Below are 17750 nucleotides of genomic sequence, written 5' to 3'. Positions count from 1 at the left end.
GCAAAAGCATCATATACACAATGTGAATTATCATCGAAACAGAGCTCAGGCACTTGAATGGTATCAGTTAATTGTATTATCACAGTGATAACTCGACGGAGGGGAAACAATTCAGCAAGTCAATCTTATGGTATATAAAAAAAAAATCCTCTTTTGTTATAAAATTATTAATGTATCATATAACATCACGGCGGGTGCCACATGTGGAGCAGGATCTGCTTACCCTTCTGGAGCACCTGAGATCACCCTAGTTTTTGGTGTGGTTCGTGTTGCTTATTCTTTAGTTTTCTATGTTGTGTCATGTGTACTATTGTTTGTCTTTTTCATTTTTAGCCATGGCGTTGTCAGTTTATTTTCGATTTATGAGTTTGACTGTTCCTCTGGTATCTTTCGTCCCTCTCTTAGATGTTGAAATATGTCTTGATGGTATCAATTTGTTTGACATTTACTTTTTAATATTTTGAATTTTGAATTTCTGCATTTCATTAAAAACTAAAATACTTCTTTTCTAAAAATTGACAGTTTGATATCTTATTTATAGTTTGACATGAGCCAATATCTCACCCCAAAATACAATTTATAATAAGATACTGATATGAGAATAATATAAAGTCTAAACTTTCTAATTGCAACTGTGCAAGTCAAATGTTTGGCCATGGTGAACTCAACATTTTCAACAAAAAAGAGATGCAATATCATGATCCAAAATCAATTAAACTGAAAACAAAATTTTATAAAATAGATTCAGTCATGTGAGAGCAACATGGACGTAAAGACCTGCCATATTGTTCAACCTCTGACCGCATGTCAAATAAGCTCAGCATTTATAAGTTAACTCCAACCAAGCTGGTGACACAACAGAACAATCGTTTCTCAAGTCAGATCAGTATTAATAGAAACCCTGATCATTCTGTTGTCACAGCAGAACAACTGCTTCTAGAGTCGGATCAGCATTAATGGGACACATCAGACCGATTGCTCTTATTAATTAGTATTGGTATTATTTATATTCAAGCTATTGACAGCAGACTTACTGATAAGTATAAATGGGCTTTCCAACTGCGCTGTTGAAAGCAGGCCAACTACTCACTTCAAATCAGTAGTCCAACTGCTACTCGCGAGAAATCAGTATAAAATGGGCACTCCGACCATTCTGTTGACACACCAGTCGAACTGATTCTCACACCACATCAGCGTGGATCGGAACTCAACCTATGTTGTTGACATAGCAGACTAAATAATTCTTTCGTCAAATTACTACTAAGTTCGTCTATGCTGTTTAACATCAAACCAACTGCTCCCCACGTCACTTTTACATGCTTTTGAACTGCAATTAAGGTGCAGTAGACACAGTTCTCCACCTCAGATCAGCATTAATGTAAACTCTAACCAAGCCGTTGTCACTGCAGAACAAATGTTCCTCTCGTCAGATAATCATTACTATTACCTCTAATCAAGCTGTTGACACTACAGAACAACCGCTCCTCTCGTCAGATCAGCATTAATATTAACACCAATCAAGCCGATGGCACAACAAACAACTCGGTTTTAGTTTGTAGCCCATATTTATAATGTCTCAATCGATTTATGAATTTCGAACAGCGGTATATTACTGTTGCTTTTATTTATAATAAATGTGTTTATTTCCGATGCAAAGACCCTATGAGTAAATCAATATCTATACCAAAATATGCATTCCTTCATTACCTGACAACAGTATCGTAACTATATCCCTTCCGAATAAGTCTGTTTAAAAGAGTGAAGATACCAGAGGGACAGTCAAACTCATAAATCGAAAATAAACTGACAACGCCATGGTTAAGGTTTTGAAGTGAATGCTGACATATTACTGCTGTCTGGTGTACTAAATTATAATGCTGGTACCTTTGATAACTATTTACACCACTGGCTGGATACCACTGCTGGTGGACGTCTCGTCCCCGAGGGTATCACTAGCCCAGTAGTCAACATTTCGGTGTTGACATAAATATTAATAATGTGGTCATTTCTATAAATTTCCTGTTTACAAAACTTTGAATTTTTCGAAAAACTGAGGATTTTCTTATCATAGATTACCTTAGCCGTATTTGGCCCAACTTTTTGGAATTTTGGATCCTCAATGCTCTTCAACTTTGTACTTGTTTGGCTTTATAAATATTTTGATATTTGATATGAACGTCACTGATGAGTCTTATGTAGACGAAACGCGCGTCTGGCGTACTAAATTATAATCCTGGTACCTTTGATAACTATTTACACCACTGGGTGGATACCACTGCTGGTGGACCTTTCGTCCCCGAGGTTATCACCAGCCCAGTAGTCATCTTTCGGTGTTGACATGAATATCAATCATGTGGTCATTTTTATAAATTTCCTGTTTACAAAACTTTCAATTTTTCGAAAAACTAAGGATTTTCCTATCCCAGAAATAGATTACCTTAGCCGTATTTGGCACAACTTTTTGGAATTTTGGATCCTCAATGCTCTTCAACTTTGTACTTGTTTGGCTTTATAAATATTTTGATATGAGCGTCACTGATGAGTCTTATGTAGACGAAACGCGCGTCTAGCGTACTAAATTATAATCCTGGTACTTTTGATAACTATTTATAAAGAATATCACCATTAAAGATGGATGTGAAATACCTGAACGTATGCGATGTCTGCATGTTGATTTATATTTACGAATGATATCATATAATTTAGTTAATGTTTTGACTAGTTTGATACATTGAAAACCCTGGGGTAATAATTTTTTGAGTGATACAGATATTTCTTTAGTTAAAATAAAATACGCTGTTACATACTAGAGCGAATCGAACAAGTTGAGATTTATAACCACCATAGGATGGTGACAAGGGAACGTCACCTTCTTAAAATCGACAATTAACAATAGGAAATGAAAAAATACCTATGTTATTATAAATTTTGGTATTAAGCTCCCCGTTAAAGATAAATTTATCAATTTACAGAAAAGGACAGTTTTCATTGTTAGTATTAGCTTTATTCAAAGTCAGTTCGGTAGGATAAATCTCTTTAGTTTATTACATACCGAAGTTTCTTCATTATTGAAAGCCAATATAGCTTCTAAATATCTGAAAGTGTTATTAAATCAGAAGTAGTGCGGTGGCTCTTTCGATCGGTCTTTTGTCTTCTTTTAAACTGTTTCATTAATCAGCATTAATGTTTACTCCAACCATGTAGTTGATAACTAGTTGCATGCGTATGTTATTTTTTTACGTTTAAGTCCATTCAATAATGTAATAAAAAGCTTTATTTCTTATGCAGCAAAAATACTGCATTCTGATTGGTTAATTACCCCGGTGTAAATAACACCCCACCCTTGTTCACCACGGGATAAATAAAATTTTGCCAAAAAATAAAAAAAAAACAAAAAATTTGCCAAAATCAAGAAAAAAAAAGGTAAAAAACAAAACAAAAAAACAAAAAAAAAGTAAAAAAAAAAAAATATATAAAAATGATGAAAAAAAAAATTTGAGGAAAAATTTGGAAAAAAACTTTAAAAAAATTTCCCGAAAATTCAAAAACATTTTTTTTCCCCCTGAATTTCCTAAAAAAAAAAAAGGAAAAAAAAAGTATTTGACAATGCGCAGCAACATCGACGTTGAAAAAAATGTTAAACTGGAAATTTTTCATTAGCATTTTTCAATTTTACATCCCGGTTTAAAAATGAGTAAAAGAAATGTTCATAAGAAATAAATTCGTTATCTTGGTGTAATCAGGGGTGTACGGAATTTCACACCGTTGTTGAAAATTCTGTACACCCCCGATTACACCAAGATAACTAATATTACCTACATGCGTTATTTTATTGATGAAAATAGGCATTTACCTAAAATTTCGTTTTTGTTTATCATTTTCATTTTTAGGTAAACTCCTCTATACTATATTTGATTCAAAAGATGAAACAAGCGGATTGAAGATAAAAACAGTTGGGATATTTGATTTCCAACGTTTGTTACATTTGTGTAACAATTAATGTTTGGTAATAATCCATTTAGATAATTGTTCAGTATTTTGGAACTGAAACCCAGTAATTTTTCCTGAGTAATTGTTTATATTTATTTTACTAAACATATTCATCTATGAAATTTTCTATAATGATACTTTGATTCATGATTATGCCAAATGTGAATAATAAAAACCACATATTGTATCTAAAAAAAAATTTTACGTCATGAAAAGTAACATTTTATGTTAGCGATCTCATTACAGTAACCTCTCCTTAAACTGTATCGAATGCCTTAACCGTTGCTGTACCTATTGCAAGTTTCAGTCATCGACAATTCCGACAATGCGATCATTAGAAGCAATAGTGCGCGGGTATGTAAAAGAAAATATCGATGTCTTGAAATAGATTCAATCTACACGATTCTCCTTGATACAAGACAGTCTTAAAATATGTTTCTCATAGGGATATGAGAAAGATATCAAACTAGGTGTATACAATAATCATGATTTTTTTTCTGTTTTGCATAATACGTGCATGCTCATCCACTCTATACTGTTTATTTATTTACACGATAAATCACATCGCATTACCGTACTCAAAATAATCACCAAAACAAGATAAAATTTAAATTAACCAGTCTCCTGGTCATTATATGGGATTATCACGCACAAGTTTGCATATATTAGTACATAAATAACCGTTCAAGAACATTCATGAAAAATCATCAACTTTATACATTAAATTTATGGATATGGTCATGAACTTTAAGTAATGAATTGCTAATTGAGAGAGTTGAGAACCTTTGTTTTTTCAACTTAACTGATCATTTATATATAACAATACAATATATTTTGTTATCACAATGTTCAGATAGATTAGTAATACACGTTACTTACAATTTTAAAACTACTTTCCAGTCTGTGTTGACAGAAATTTCTGACGCCAAGAAAAAATGTGGAATGACACTTTATGTGTTTGTTTTGGATATTGTTTTTCTTTTTTCTTTTGTTTTTCTGTGTTGGTTATCATAGTTTTTGGGTGGTCTTTTACTTTTTTCCACGATATCAGCAAGTGGCATACGGTCAGCACTAAACAATAAACACATCAGCAGGTGGCATACGGTCAGCACGCGTCTTCAGAACATTCTAAACTCTCAATAGTCCAGAGACTACACAAGTTTGAATTAATTTGAAAATTAAACAGACAATCATAGATCTGTCGTTATCATCAAATTTTATAAACGCCAAGAACAGTACACAAGACAACTTCTGATTAGATTCATTGTTATACATTGGTAAAGGCAGATTTTCCTTTTCTGAGCTGAGGTTAAATGTTACACTAATATGTGGCCGGGTAAAAGTAGATTTTCCTTGTCTCAGCCATCCTTTTTGTCATACAAATGTTTGATTAGCATATATACAAGAGATGATTTAATCATTGTCAATACCAGTTTGTACTGCTTTTGTCAAGATCCTATAAAAGGACAACCTCTGTTTCCTTCATAATAATCATTTGTCCTTGCTACATTCATTTCAGTTTATGTCGTTTTATCCAGAAACTGATATTTTACTAGCGTTAAGGTAACATGACTTGGATAAAATCAGTGGATCTTAAACAAGAAGTGAAAATTAAAAACAAGAATAGCAGGTATACATGTGTACAGGACGGACCTTGGGCTTGGCTTGTGGCATTTGCTAGTGCTCTTGGTTTATCTGTGACATGTTCGTTCTTCTCAAATAATGGGCTATTTTATACATACATGGTAGAGGAACTCAGTATCGATTTTACCCTACTGACCTTGATTGGTTCAATTAATACTGCCATAGGTTTAACTGGAGGTTTGTGTTATACAATAAGAAACGTTCAATTAATATTGCCACAGGGTTAACTGGGGGTTTGTGTTATACAATCGAAAACAATAAGGGATAAACTGAGGAATCAATCATATTGATCCAGATTAATAGTGATAACTGTTTATGCTTTACAGCAGAACTTTTTCAGGGAATTCCAAAGCTGCTTCCCCCTAGGTCCGCGCTTAAGATACATTAATGCAAATAGATAATGGTAGCAAAGTGTTATTTTCGTGTAAAAGAAAAATTAAGAAAAGCCGTAATTGCTACTCGAGTACGTAAATAGATTGATGTTTAGGTAATTGTTTTACTTCTGACATCAGATATTGTTGGGACGTTATTTAAACTTATGTAGCGTCGATTACAGTCATTGATGTCACTGTGTAAGCAGTTTCTCAATCAGAAGAGTGATTGGTTATATTTGGTCCATATATAGAATGGTTTTAAGGTGAATATGTTCGACTGACTAGAGTCACTTGACCTTGAAATATTTTTACCGCTCTATGGCCATTGTAAAATTGTATTACAATGCGTATTTTCTTTATGCTATTGTTATAAGATCTAAAGGGTGTTTATTTCTACCTGATAAGGCTTGCTTGGCCTTGTTATCAATTCTAGGGTCCGATAAGGACTGCATCTACGACACATATAATATGATGACCGTACTCACGATACCAGTTTCCTGAATCACTTTTGTCAGTGACATATTTGAAGCATGGATTTTACTTGATTTTAATCTCATTTTCTTGGTTTCAAGACTAATTTCAAGTTTTGTTAACATGCCGTGTGATCATTGTTTCAAATATTTCAAATATAGAACGCAGTTATAACTAATAAGGTGGGGAAATTTTGTGCGCGTACTGTAGTTAAAGTTAGGCAAAGATTTTAGAAGGATTCTTAAAATTGGTAAATTGATAAGAAATATCTATAACTATGTGTACATTATATTTACAGCTGTATTTGCAGTTCAGTTAATAGAACGATTTGATGTAAGACCAGTATTAGTTGTTGGGGTACTTTTCCAATTCCTTGGCTGTTTCATGTCGTCATTTGTATCATTGTATCCTCTCTTGTTTTTTTCCATGGCTGTAGTGTTGGGTAAGTATCTGAGTTTTATTCTCTGTAGTAATAAAATGTATCAAAATCTTTAAATGAAGTAATAAGACGGGAAAACGAGCAGGAATTTTTGTTAATTACATGATCAAAATAAAATACATTTTTACCTTTCCACTGAACCAGCTTAAATACAATGCACTGAACCAGCTTATATACAAGAAAAACATTCATATAACAAAGCGATTAGGTATGATTGCAAATAAATACGTGGATGTAAGTTATTCCCCTACGATCTTCATCAATGCGTGAAACCCACACCGTTAATTCAGCTATCTATACAAATTACCTTCAACAATATTTAATTACTAGACAGTTATCTCTTTTCGTTATAGTTTACAAAACTTTCTTCTCAATTTGTCTTTGATAATTTTTTACGGTTTTATATAAATGTTTCCTTTCAAAGCAGTGTAATTTTAAATTCAAAAATGATACAGAAATGATACAGAGGTTCTTAGGGACACATACAACTCAGTTGTAAAGGAATATGACAATCTGATTTGCACCGCCCCTAATAACTGCCTCCACAATGGAAAAGTGATTGTTGCTTGACGTCAGTAATTCAAGTAAGGCAGATTCCCTGGTCAACCGGGACAGCTTTTCAAATAGCAATTAGGTGTATGGTGGATTTAAACTACTATTAAAAGCTAAACCTCTCACTTTTAAGAAATGTTTTCAAAACGGGACGAGCATTTTTTAATCATCAGCTTTCCTCTTTACTTTTCTGACAGGCATTGGATCAGCGTTATCATATGTTACCTTTATTGTTGCTGTGGATAAATATTTTGATAAGAAGAAATCTATAGCGATGCCACTTGCGACTTCAGGAGGATCATTATCTGGAACGATTTTTGCCCCGATATGTCAACGTCTTCTTGAACACTACGGATTTCATGGCGCCATGCTCATATATTCGGCGATTTTCCTGAACTGTTTAGTCTGTGCTGCTCTGGTTTTTCCACTCGAATCTAAGGGTAGAGTATAAACGTATCCATTAATAGTCCTCGTTATCAAAATGTAGTAAATAGTATTTCCTCATATTATTCTTTTGACCAGAAAATGAGAAGGACAAATCTTTAAGAATAAATATCATTCATAATAATTTTGCTTCAAACAATTTAAAAGTTTGAAAACTACGAAATAGTGGATGATTAAAGGCAACTTTTGAACACCACTGTTCAAAAGTCATCAATCGATTGAGAGAATCCGGGACACAAACTGAAACCGAGGGAAACACAAAAACTATAACAGGAAAACAACGAAACTATTAAAACAATGAAATGCAACAGAACACAAACGACAATGCAACACACATTGAAACGAACTATAAGCTTTTTCGTAAATAAAAAACCTAATTAAAGGTAACAGTAGTATACCGCTGTTCGAAACGCATAAATCGATTGAGAAAAAAACAAATCTGGGTTACAAACTAAAACTGAGGGAAACGCATCAAATATAAGAGGAGCACAACAGAAACACAACATTAAAATGTAACGCACACAGAAACGAACTATAATATATATTATTATATATGCTGGGCCATCTATCCAACTATGAGATTATCTCACTGAGCGGCCACCAAAGCCCCTCAAATAGAATCATTGGTTATGTATTTAGTTACATTTCGTATTTTAACTCTGTTTGCAATTTTCATAGTTTAAATATTTATTTACCAGTTTTTATTTTATTTCAGTAACTATCATTTCATATATCTGAAACTATTAATATTCAATAACTCAATCATTTCAAACAACTGTTAAAACTCATTTATGTCCAACTTTTTTGTATCGTCATTTTCTTATCAATTTATTTTGGGGGAACATAAACACTATTTCTAACTATTATCAAGAATGCAAATATTCATGTTGGAAAAAGATAAAATACTTAACTAGTATACATATTTGTTTAGGGGCCAGCTTATGGACGCCTCCGGGTGCGGGAGTTTCTTGCTACATTGAAGGTAGACTTCGGATGTTGTACGCTCTATGGTCTGGTTGTTGTCGCTTTGACACATTCCCCATTTATTTTCTCAATTTTATAGATCATGTTACATTTGACGTTTTTGCTATTACTTACAACTAATTTCTATTGCAGAATCTCAAAGAAAAGTAAGTGAAGACAATTCAATGGGAATGTCATTTTGTAGAAAGCCGTCGTTTATCTTGTACATGTTGACGAACTTATTGTATATCATAGCAAATTTTATACCTAACGGACTCCTTCCTGAGACAGCATTGTCCAAAGGAGTTACACAAAACGATATATCTCTAACATTTTCTGCAAGTGGTATTACACAAGTTATTGGACGTCTGATGTTTGGATTTCTCTCCCACAGATTACCGCATCATATAAAATACTTATGGATTATTTACCTTCTTGGATTTGGATTATCTTTGTTGATTGTGCCTTTATCGACAACGCTCGTTCATTTTCTTGTTTACAACCTTATAAATGGAATTTTCAATGGTAAGAACTTAAATTAATTCATATTAAGGAGAGTATTTTGACATAAGAAGAGTAAAAATAACAGGAAGAGAAAAAAGTATTACTAAATAGATCGGGTGGCAATTGAACAATCAATCAGTCAGTTGAAAACCAGTCTTTACGATATAAATCTCCTATCAAAAGTGATCCTATATTTATGTCCAATTAATGGGCATTATGTTTCTGGTCTGTGGGTCCGTTCGTCCGTTCGTCCAGCTTCAGGTTAAAGTTTTTGGTCAAGGTAGTTTTTGATGAAGTTGGAGTCCAATTAACTTGAAACTTAGTACACATGTTTCTTATGATATGATCTTTCAAATTAAATGCTAAATCAGAGATTTACTCCAATTTTCAGGGTCCATTGAACATAGAAAATGTTAGTGCGGATGGGGCATCCGTGTACTATGAACACATTCTTGTTATTTCGATGCAATGAATTTGTAAATAACAAGTTTTGAAATACTTTCTTTCGGTTCTCGTATCAGATTTTTAAAATAATGACTTTTTCTGAACGAACAATGTGGAAATGATTTTTTAAAGTTTTGAAATACTTTGTTAAATTCGAAATCAAGAAATCACGAACCAAAAAAAAAAACGGTTTACCTGTTAACAAAAACCCGAATTATCAACATCCTAACACTGCCTTACCCGATTCCAGATTATTAGTCTTTGACTTGTCATAGTTTTGAATATTTATCAACGGTTAACTTGACGTAAATAGAAATGTTTTATCCTCCAAACTAAACTGTATATAAACCGTGAACATTTTGCGGTGTATGTGAATTTGGATGGTATTTCCAAATACAGATAAAGCATTGTTCAAGCTTTTGCCTTCTCCTCCATCTCACTTAATATTTCAATTGAGGTTTTCTCGCCTCCATCTCACTTTATATATCTATTGAGGTTTTCAAAAAAAAATTTTAAATTACAGGTGGTGCTAACATGGGTTATAACCTAACCCTTAGAAACATAGTCGAACCAAAACATTACGGAAGAGCAATCAGTATAGCATTAGTAATGCAGGGATTAGGAGCTCTTGTAGGGAATCCTTTCGCAGGTTTGTTAAATTTGTAATGTGTAGACAAAACCGAAGGTCTGGTGTACCAAAGTAGAACCCTGATATTTCTAATGAGTTATACTTCCTCAACAATTTCACAATAAAGGCATTAAAACACATACAAACCACATAACAAGCACTCGATTAACACGAGTGTAAAACAAATCGTAAATCTTTTACATATCACCCATTTATTTACTTTATTAACTGTTTTCATTATTGCAATTGCATAAATGGCATTTACAAAAGGGTGGACAGTATAAGGTGTACATTGAAAATTTATAAGTCGAGAAAACAACAAAAGTACACACAACATTACATAAAAAGATAAAGACTAAGCAACACAGGGCTAACATCTGCTAGTTCAAATTCAATATGGGTCTTATATATCTGTAAGTCTGCTTACGTTAATCGTTTCCATAATCCAAATACAATTAATTCATTATCATTTATGAATTTAATGTTTTAGTCAAGTCTCATTACTAAACAATTATAATCAACAAGTAGTATATAGTTATGAATGTTAAAAAAATAATATCTAGAAACCTGCTATTGGTACGTCTGGTGCAAGTACAAAATTTCAATCCTTGTATCTATGATGAGTTTTATGGGTACTGCAGATAAATCAATTTCATACTTTTGCAGCTTTCCTGAAGGACGTTTCTGGTAGTGGAGATATACCATATTACTTTGGATGTTTGATTTTTATTTTATCGGGATTAGTACTTCTACCCATTTCAAACATAGATCAGACAAAGTCACCAGAAATAGAAATTACTGTTTCCGAAAAAGGCGTGTATTCTCATAAAGTCATCGATACCAACTTTTACGCAGTTAGAGAAAGAGATTATGAACTATTTAATGGTCCTATCATTTGATGGGTAATGTCAGAAACAGTTTCAAATCCACCAAAATATTTGTTGATATTTGTTGAACTCTTGTATACAAAATTTGCACTTTGATGCGACAAGGAAGGGTTGGATATAGCTGCTATTCTCAAGATAAATTCTTGATGATGTTATCAATTTTGTCTGAATAGAAGTCAGGGAGACGTTATAAAATGAATAAAAATGAATAAGTCTTTTTCATATTTAATATTCAATAAAAAAAACTCTGAATAATCTAATAGTACATACAAATTTGAACGGAATGCCAAAAAGATGCGTTTGTTATGACTTGACTGTTAAGACAGTCAGAATTGATTGTCTATAGACGTTATATACGCCGATTGGCACCGATCAGGTCTACCGACGTTACCAAATCATTACACAAAATCTCTCAATTGGTTTATTGAATGAAATAAATAATTTATCTTATGTTGGTGGCCTATTATTCATACTTCCCATGAAGAGATATATTTCTTGTATAACACAAAACGATGTATGGTATTATTGCAAATGTGTTAATTTGGTATGTCTATCCTGCAAAGAAACTACGATATTTCTATTGGATATTCCTCCCGTCAATTGTGTCATTTCCTGTATTGTAACAAATATATGTAAATTATTTAAAAACATATACACTCCCATTTATCAAATTTGATTCCAATCTGAAGTATACAAAAACAAAAACACTTAATATTATACGATTGAGTAGACATAAATCAGCTTATATATAGCATATGAATATGGTAATTTTAAATAGCATTGAAATCGCAACTCAATGTCTAGCCTTTGGCCTTAATTTTGGATACAATTATAACTCAAATCCAGGCACAGCTAAAGACTAAAAGGGTTCTACAAAATTATTTTAAAAAAATGATGTACAGCGCTTTGTTTAACATTACAAATAACGCGGGAAGCTAATTTGAATTCAGATCAAATATATAAAGCATTCTAGTGTGACGTCCATCTTAAGTGAACTAATACACATGTTTCGGTAAGGGCCAACTGAAGACCTCATCTGATTGTTGAACCTTCATGCTGTGTTGAAGAACCACTGGTGGACTGTTTTGACATGCAGAACTGAGCATTGTTAAATATAGTAAAGAAACATTTCAAATCTGAGGTTTACTGAACGAAATCTCAAAAGTGGAGTAACACTTTTCTAGGTAAACAAATACTAACATAGTTATGTCTTCTCTCTTCTGTGAATGAAGACTGAAAGAGATAAATCATTAGCAAAACATTATAATTGTAAAATAACACAGCACCCTGTCCTGTTCTTTCCACACATACTCATGGGGAAACTGGGACAAAGTTTGTATGCATAGACATCGACTTACAGTTCACATTTTACTTACATTTAACATTTTGATATTTTTTATAGGAAGTCATCGTATCAGCTTAATGCTGTAAAACGTTAAAAACCTTTCTTTCCTAGATAGATGTATTCATTAAAGGTTAACTGTTTATCCCTGAGGAGTTCACCAACTTAAAAGTAAATGCTTTGGTCCTGGAATATTTTTAACAAACTTTTCTTAAATTCTCCATCGATTAATCAGAAAATAATTAAGAAACAAATTCTTCAAAACTCTCACGCAAAGTTGACCTTTGGCAAATTGAGTTATTTTTGTCGCACAGCTATTCACGTGTTTCGGTCTTACACTCCCAAAATGTTTGATTGGGAGATCTAGTCCCGAAAAAACGCTTCGAAGGAGCACAATAAAGGCAACAGTAGTATAACGCTGTTCAAACGTCATATATCGATTGAAAGAAAACAAATCCGGGTTACTTATTAAAACCTAGGGATAAATATTAATTAATTATCAAAGGTACCAGGATTATTATTTAGTACAAAGTTGAAGAGCATTGATGATCCAAAATTCCAAAAAGTTGTGCCAACTACGGCTAAGGTAATCTATGCCTGGGATATGAAATTCCTTAGTTTTGTAAACAGGAAATTTATAAAAATGATCACATTATTGATATTCATGTCAACACCGAAGTGTTGACTACTGGGCTGGTGATACCCTCGGGGACGAAACGTCCACCAGCAGTGGCATCGACCCAGTGGTGTAAATAGTTATAAAAGGTACCAAGATTATAACTTAGTACGCCAGACGCGCGTTTCGTCTACATAAGACTCATCCCTATAAGAGGAGAACTAAAAAAGGCCACATAAATGTGTATTTTTAAAACTTCAATTACTCAAGTAACAATATTAGTTTAATAAGTTTAATGTATATGTATTGCTTAATGTATTTGAATATACTTATGTTAAAATTAAAAAAGAGAAATCTGTAAATCTGCTTTATATTTATAAAAAGATTTGTCTGAACTAAGAATGTATTTCATTTCATGAAGTTTAATAGAACATTGTCACTTTTATATACCATGTATACCTTTTGTAATGGTTTCATATACGTGGAAAGAACCATCGGCCTTTGCAAATTCGGTTGCAGAGTAAAGATTATGCTACATATTCCATTAAAAATATTTGTGGGAGAAGTGAAGTTCCACTTTGAATTTTTCGAAAACTGTCATAATTTTTTTCTAAATCATACATAGTTGATATACGTATTCAACATTTTAAAGAACATTTTACCCTAACAATAACCACAATAAACCTATTTCTCGTATCAAACATAAACTAAAAGAACTAGCCATGGAATTTGTTTTTGTCCCGGCCGAAAAAGCTGCTAACAATATTATTATTGTTTGACGTAAATTTTACATTGAGGTTCTACAAAAAGAAATCACCAATTCACCAACATTCTAACTGACTCCATTTTCAGAAAACGACATCTGTAACAAACATAAACTTTTAGTTACCGCTTTACAAGCAGAACCAAAAACAATGAAAGTCCCAACTATGTATTGGCTTCCGAAACTACACAAAACACCTTACAAATATAGATTTATTTCGTCTTCAAGCTATTGTTCCACTACTAAATTATCTATTTGTCTTACCAGTACACTTGGTACAATCAAAGACCTGATAATAAATTGTTCAAATAAGGCCTTCGAAAATAGTGGAATTAATTACTTTAAAAAAGTCAGAATGTGAATATATATGTTCAAACTCTTTTATGTAATTTTTTAGTAGCAATAAACAAAAAAACTATTTTTTGTTCGCTTTTGGGATTCCGTATATCGTCAGATTATCGGAATTCCAATGGGGACTAACTGTGCACCACTTATTGCGGACCTGTTTTTGTATTGCTATGAGTTACAATTTATGACAAAAATCAGCAAAGACCCATCGAAACAACATTTGATACACAAATTTAATAATACTTTTAGATATTTGGATGATATTTTGGCTCTCAATAATGACGACTTTAGTATGTATACTAAAGAAATTTATCCTGTTGAACTTACTTTAAATAAAGTTAATACTAACAATGACCACTGCCCTTTCCTCGATCTTGATATATATATCATTAACGGAAAGCTTAATACTAAAATTTATGATAAAAGAGATGATTTCTCATTTCCTATCGTTAATTATCCATTTTTAGATGGCGACGTTCCCTTGCCACCATCTTACGGTGTTTATATATCTCAATTTGTACGATTCGATCGTGTATGTAACAACGTTTTAGATTTTAACAAGAGAAATTTATGTATTACAGAAAAATTATTACACCAGTGTTTTCGATATCACAAACTAGTCAAAACATTTACTAAATTTTATCATCGGTATAAGGACATCATTCGGAAATATAGCTCAACATTCAGACTTCTTATACGTTCTGGTATTTCACATCCAATATTTTATGGAAATATTCTTTATAAAGCACAAAAATGTCAGTATTCACCTCAGAAGCTAACAAAACCTTTAAATAGACTTTATTAAGAAGGGATATAGTTACGATACTGTTGTCAGGTCATTAAAGATTGCATGTTTTGGCGTTAATATTGATTCACTTATAGGGTCTTTGCATCGGAACTAAACACACGTATTATTAATAAACTAGTTGTTGGCATGACACGGGTTATGTTCTTCTCATATATGTTATGATGGTATGATACTAAACCTCTCACGGGGTGGATTGTGCCTGATATTCATATGATGAAGACATAATTTTTCAATCAGTTTAATTGTAGTCTGGAGCTGGCATGTCAGTTAACTGCTAGTAGTCTGATGTTATTTATGTATTATTGTCATTTTGTTTGTTTTCTTTGGTTACATCTTCTGACATCAGACTCGGACTTCTCTTGAACTGAATTTTAATGTGCGTATTGTTATGCGTTTACTTTTCTGCATTGGCTAGAGGTATAGGGGGAGGGTTGAGATCTCACAAACAAGTTTAACCCCGCCGCATTTTTGCGCCTGTCCCACGTCAGGAGCCTCTGGCCTTTGTTAGTCTTGTATTATTTTAACTTTTAATTTCATGTGTACAATTTGGAGTTTAGTATGGCGTTCATTATCACTAAACAGTACATATTTGTTTAGGGGCCAGCTGAAGGATGCCTCCGGGTGCGGGAATTTCTCGTTGCATTGAGGACCTGTTGGTGACCTTCTGCTGTTGTCTGCTCTATGGTCGGGTTGTTGTCTCTTTGGCACATTCCCCATTTCCATTCTCAATTTTATAAGTTGAAACAAAATTCACTTCCATTTTAAAATAATCTGTAATTTTGGTTGTTGCATGGCTTTATTCAGTTGTATGAATTATATGTTCATAATACTTTGTTTTAATTGTTTTGTATACGTTTTCATATTTGGTTAAAAGCTCAGCAGAGTTATGAGTTTAAATGTCCCTCTGGTATCTTACGCCCCTCTTTTATAACAATATTTTCTCCAAGCAAGTTATTTTGCTTAGTTGAAAAGGATGTTATGTATTACGCATAGTAAAATAACTGTAAACGAACTTTTAGACAATTACTTACTCTAAATTTCTAACTTAAGTTACAGATAGCTACTTTTTTACAAGTCCTTAACACCCTTGAAGATTTAAGCATAATCGCGAGAAAAAATCATAAACGCAAACGTTGTACATAAATTATGTATTCAGATTTTGTGTGTGGTTTTAGAAGCTTTGTGCGATGCTGTTTTCTGTATTAAGAATTCAAACATTAGATGATCTTCTTTTTATTTATATAGAAACTAGGAGTAGGTTAAAAGGAAGTAAATATAGATCGCTGGCGCCACCTAGATTTTACATCCAAGATGATAGGTAGAAGTAAATTTATTTTCTGCTGCCTTGGTAATTAGAAATTAAAATTGAAATAGTGAGAAATGAGTGTTGGCCATTGGTGTAGAAATAGCAAGAAATTTAGAGAAAACTCTCTAAGACTAGCAAGATTTTCTGTGCCAAATTAAGCAAGGGGTGTTCTTCATTCATACTATTTCGAAAATTCCGGAACCGTTGAGTACCCTTAAAAAATGCCATTTTTCTATCAAAAAAGCTGCGGCACCATATGTGTTTGACCATTGCAATTATACCCAAAGGTGTTGATGATTCAGAATTCGAAATTTTTTTTAATGGATCTTTGATAATGAAAAAGCAGGACCAAATAAGGCTACCATTGTCGCCTATGTAAATAATTACTTCCTTGTAACCTAAAGCAAAATGACGATTTCTGGCGCATCACTGTATTTTTCGAGATATTTTAGAAATTGGATCGGTAAATTAAAAAGGTACTAAGTGATTAACTATATCAGAAGAAAATTGCTGATCGCCGTGAAACTATAGTCTATATCAAATTTTTACTGTTTTTTTGTTCTTCTGTCTCAGGGGTAGGTATCATCGATCTACTGTAAAAACGAGAATTCTGTCAAGGACTCTGTCTTTAATAATTTCTCCTCATCCTCGATAACACTGAATGTTTTTATGCATATCTAAAAAAAGGGGGGCTTATTTTTGCTCATATTAGCGAATTTTTTGTATTTTTAATGGCTAAAATGTGCCAAAATGACCGTAAAATATTAAAAATTGGGTAAAAAATCAAAGGCTATACATGTTTCTCCTTAGTATCGTCGAATTGAATATTCTGAACACAATTCATATAAAACACATAACAGCAATGATGAATTCTTAGTTTCAGCATTTTTATAGTCTATTTCATAAAATATTTTGACTCTTATGCAACGGTGTCCATATATTCGCGATAAAGACATATAATTTGGACACAGTTATTAAATCATCAGCCTAAAGTCTTTAATAGACCCCAATCGAACTTCATTAATCAAAAACTGCGTTTTAAATATAACCAAACAGTCAAAATAAGCTGGTCAATGGCCCCAAGTCTGTAAAAAGTAACGTTTTCTGTAAAGGGGGGTACCTGTAAAGAAAGTCATTTTAAATGGTGAATAATTGTCTCTTTAATCCAAAATTTTGAACTTAAGCAGTAGTAGTATATAGTAATCGACTAATGTAAAGGTTGTCCGA

At 32.7% G+C, this 17750-nt stretch overlaps 1 long non-coding RNA gene across 1 annotated transcript; it reads left to right on the top strand.

Moving 5' to 3' along the window:
- Positions 1-5498: 5498 nt before the first annotated feature.
- Positions 5499-13660, top strand: LOC143067117 (uncharacterized). Its single transcript, XR_012975850.1, has 6 exons — positions 5499-5811; positions 6778-6921; positions 7668-7910; positions 9031-9402; positions 10349-10474; positions 11120-13660. It is a non-coding gene; the product is annotated as an uncharacterized LOC143067117 (long non-coding RNA).
- The last annotated feature ends 4090 nt before the right edge of the window (positions 13661-17750 follow it).

The sequence above is a fragment of the Mytilus galloprovincialis genome, chromosome 3 (assembly GCF_965363235.1).
Source record: "Mytilus galloprovincialis chromosome 3, xbMytGall1.hap1.1, whole genome shotgun sequence".
Taxonomy (NCBI): domain Eukaryota; kingdom Metazoa; phylum Mollusca; class Bivalvia; order Mytilida; family Mytilidae; genus Mytilus; species Mytilus galloprovincialis.
The sequence above is the reverse complement of the archived record's forward strand: the minus strand, read 5'-3'. Positions and strand labels throughout refer to the sequence as shown.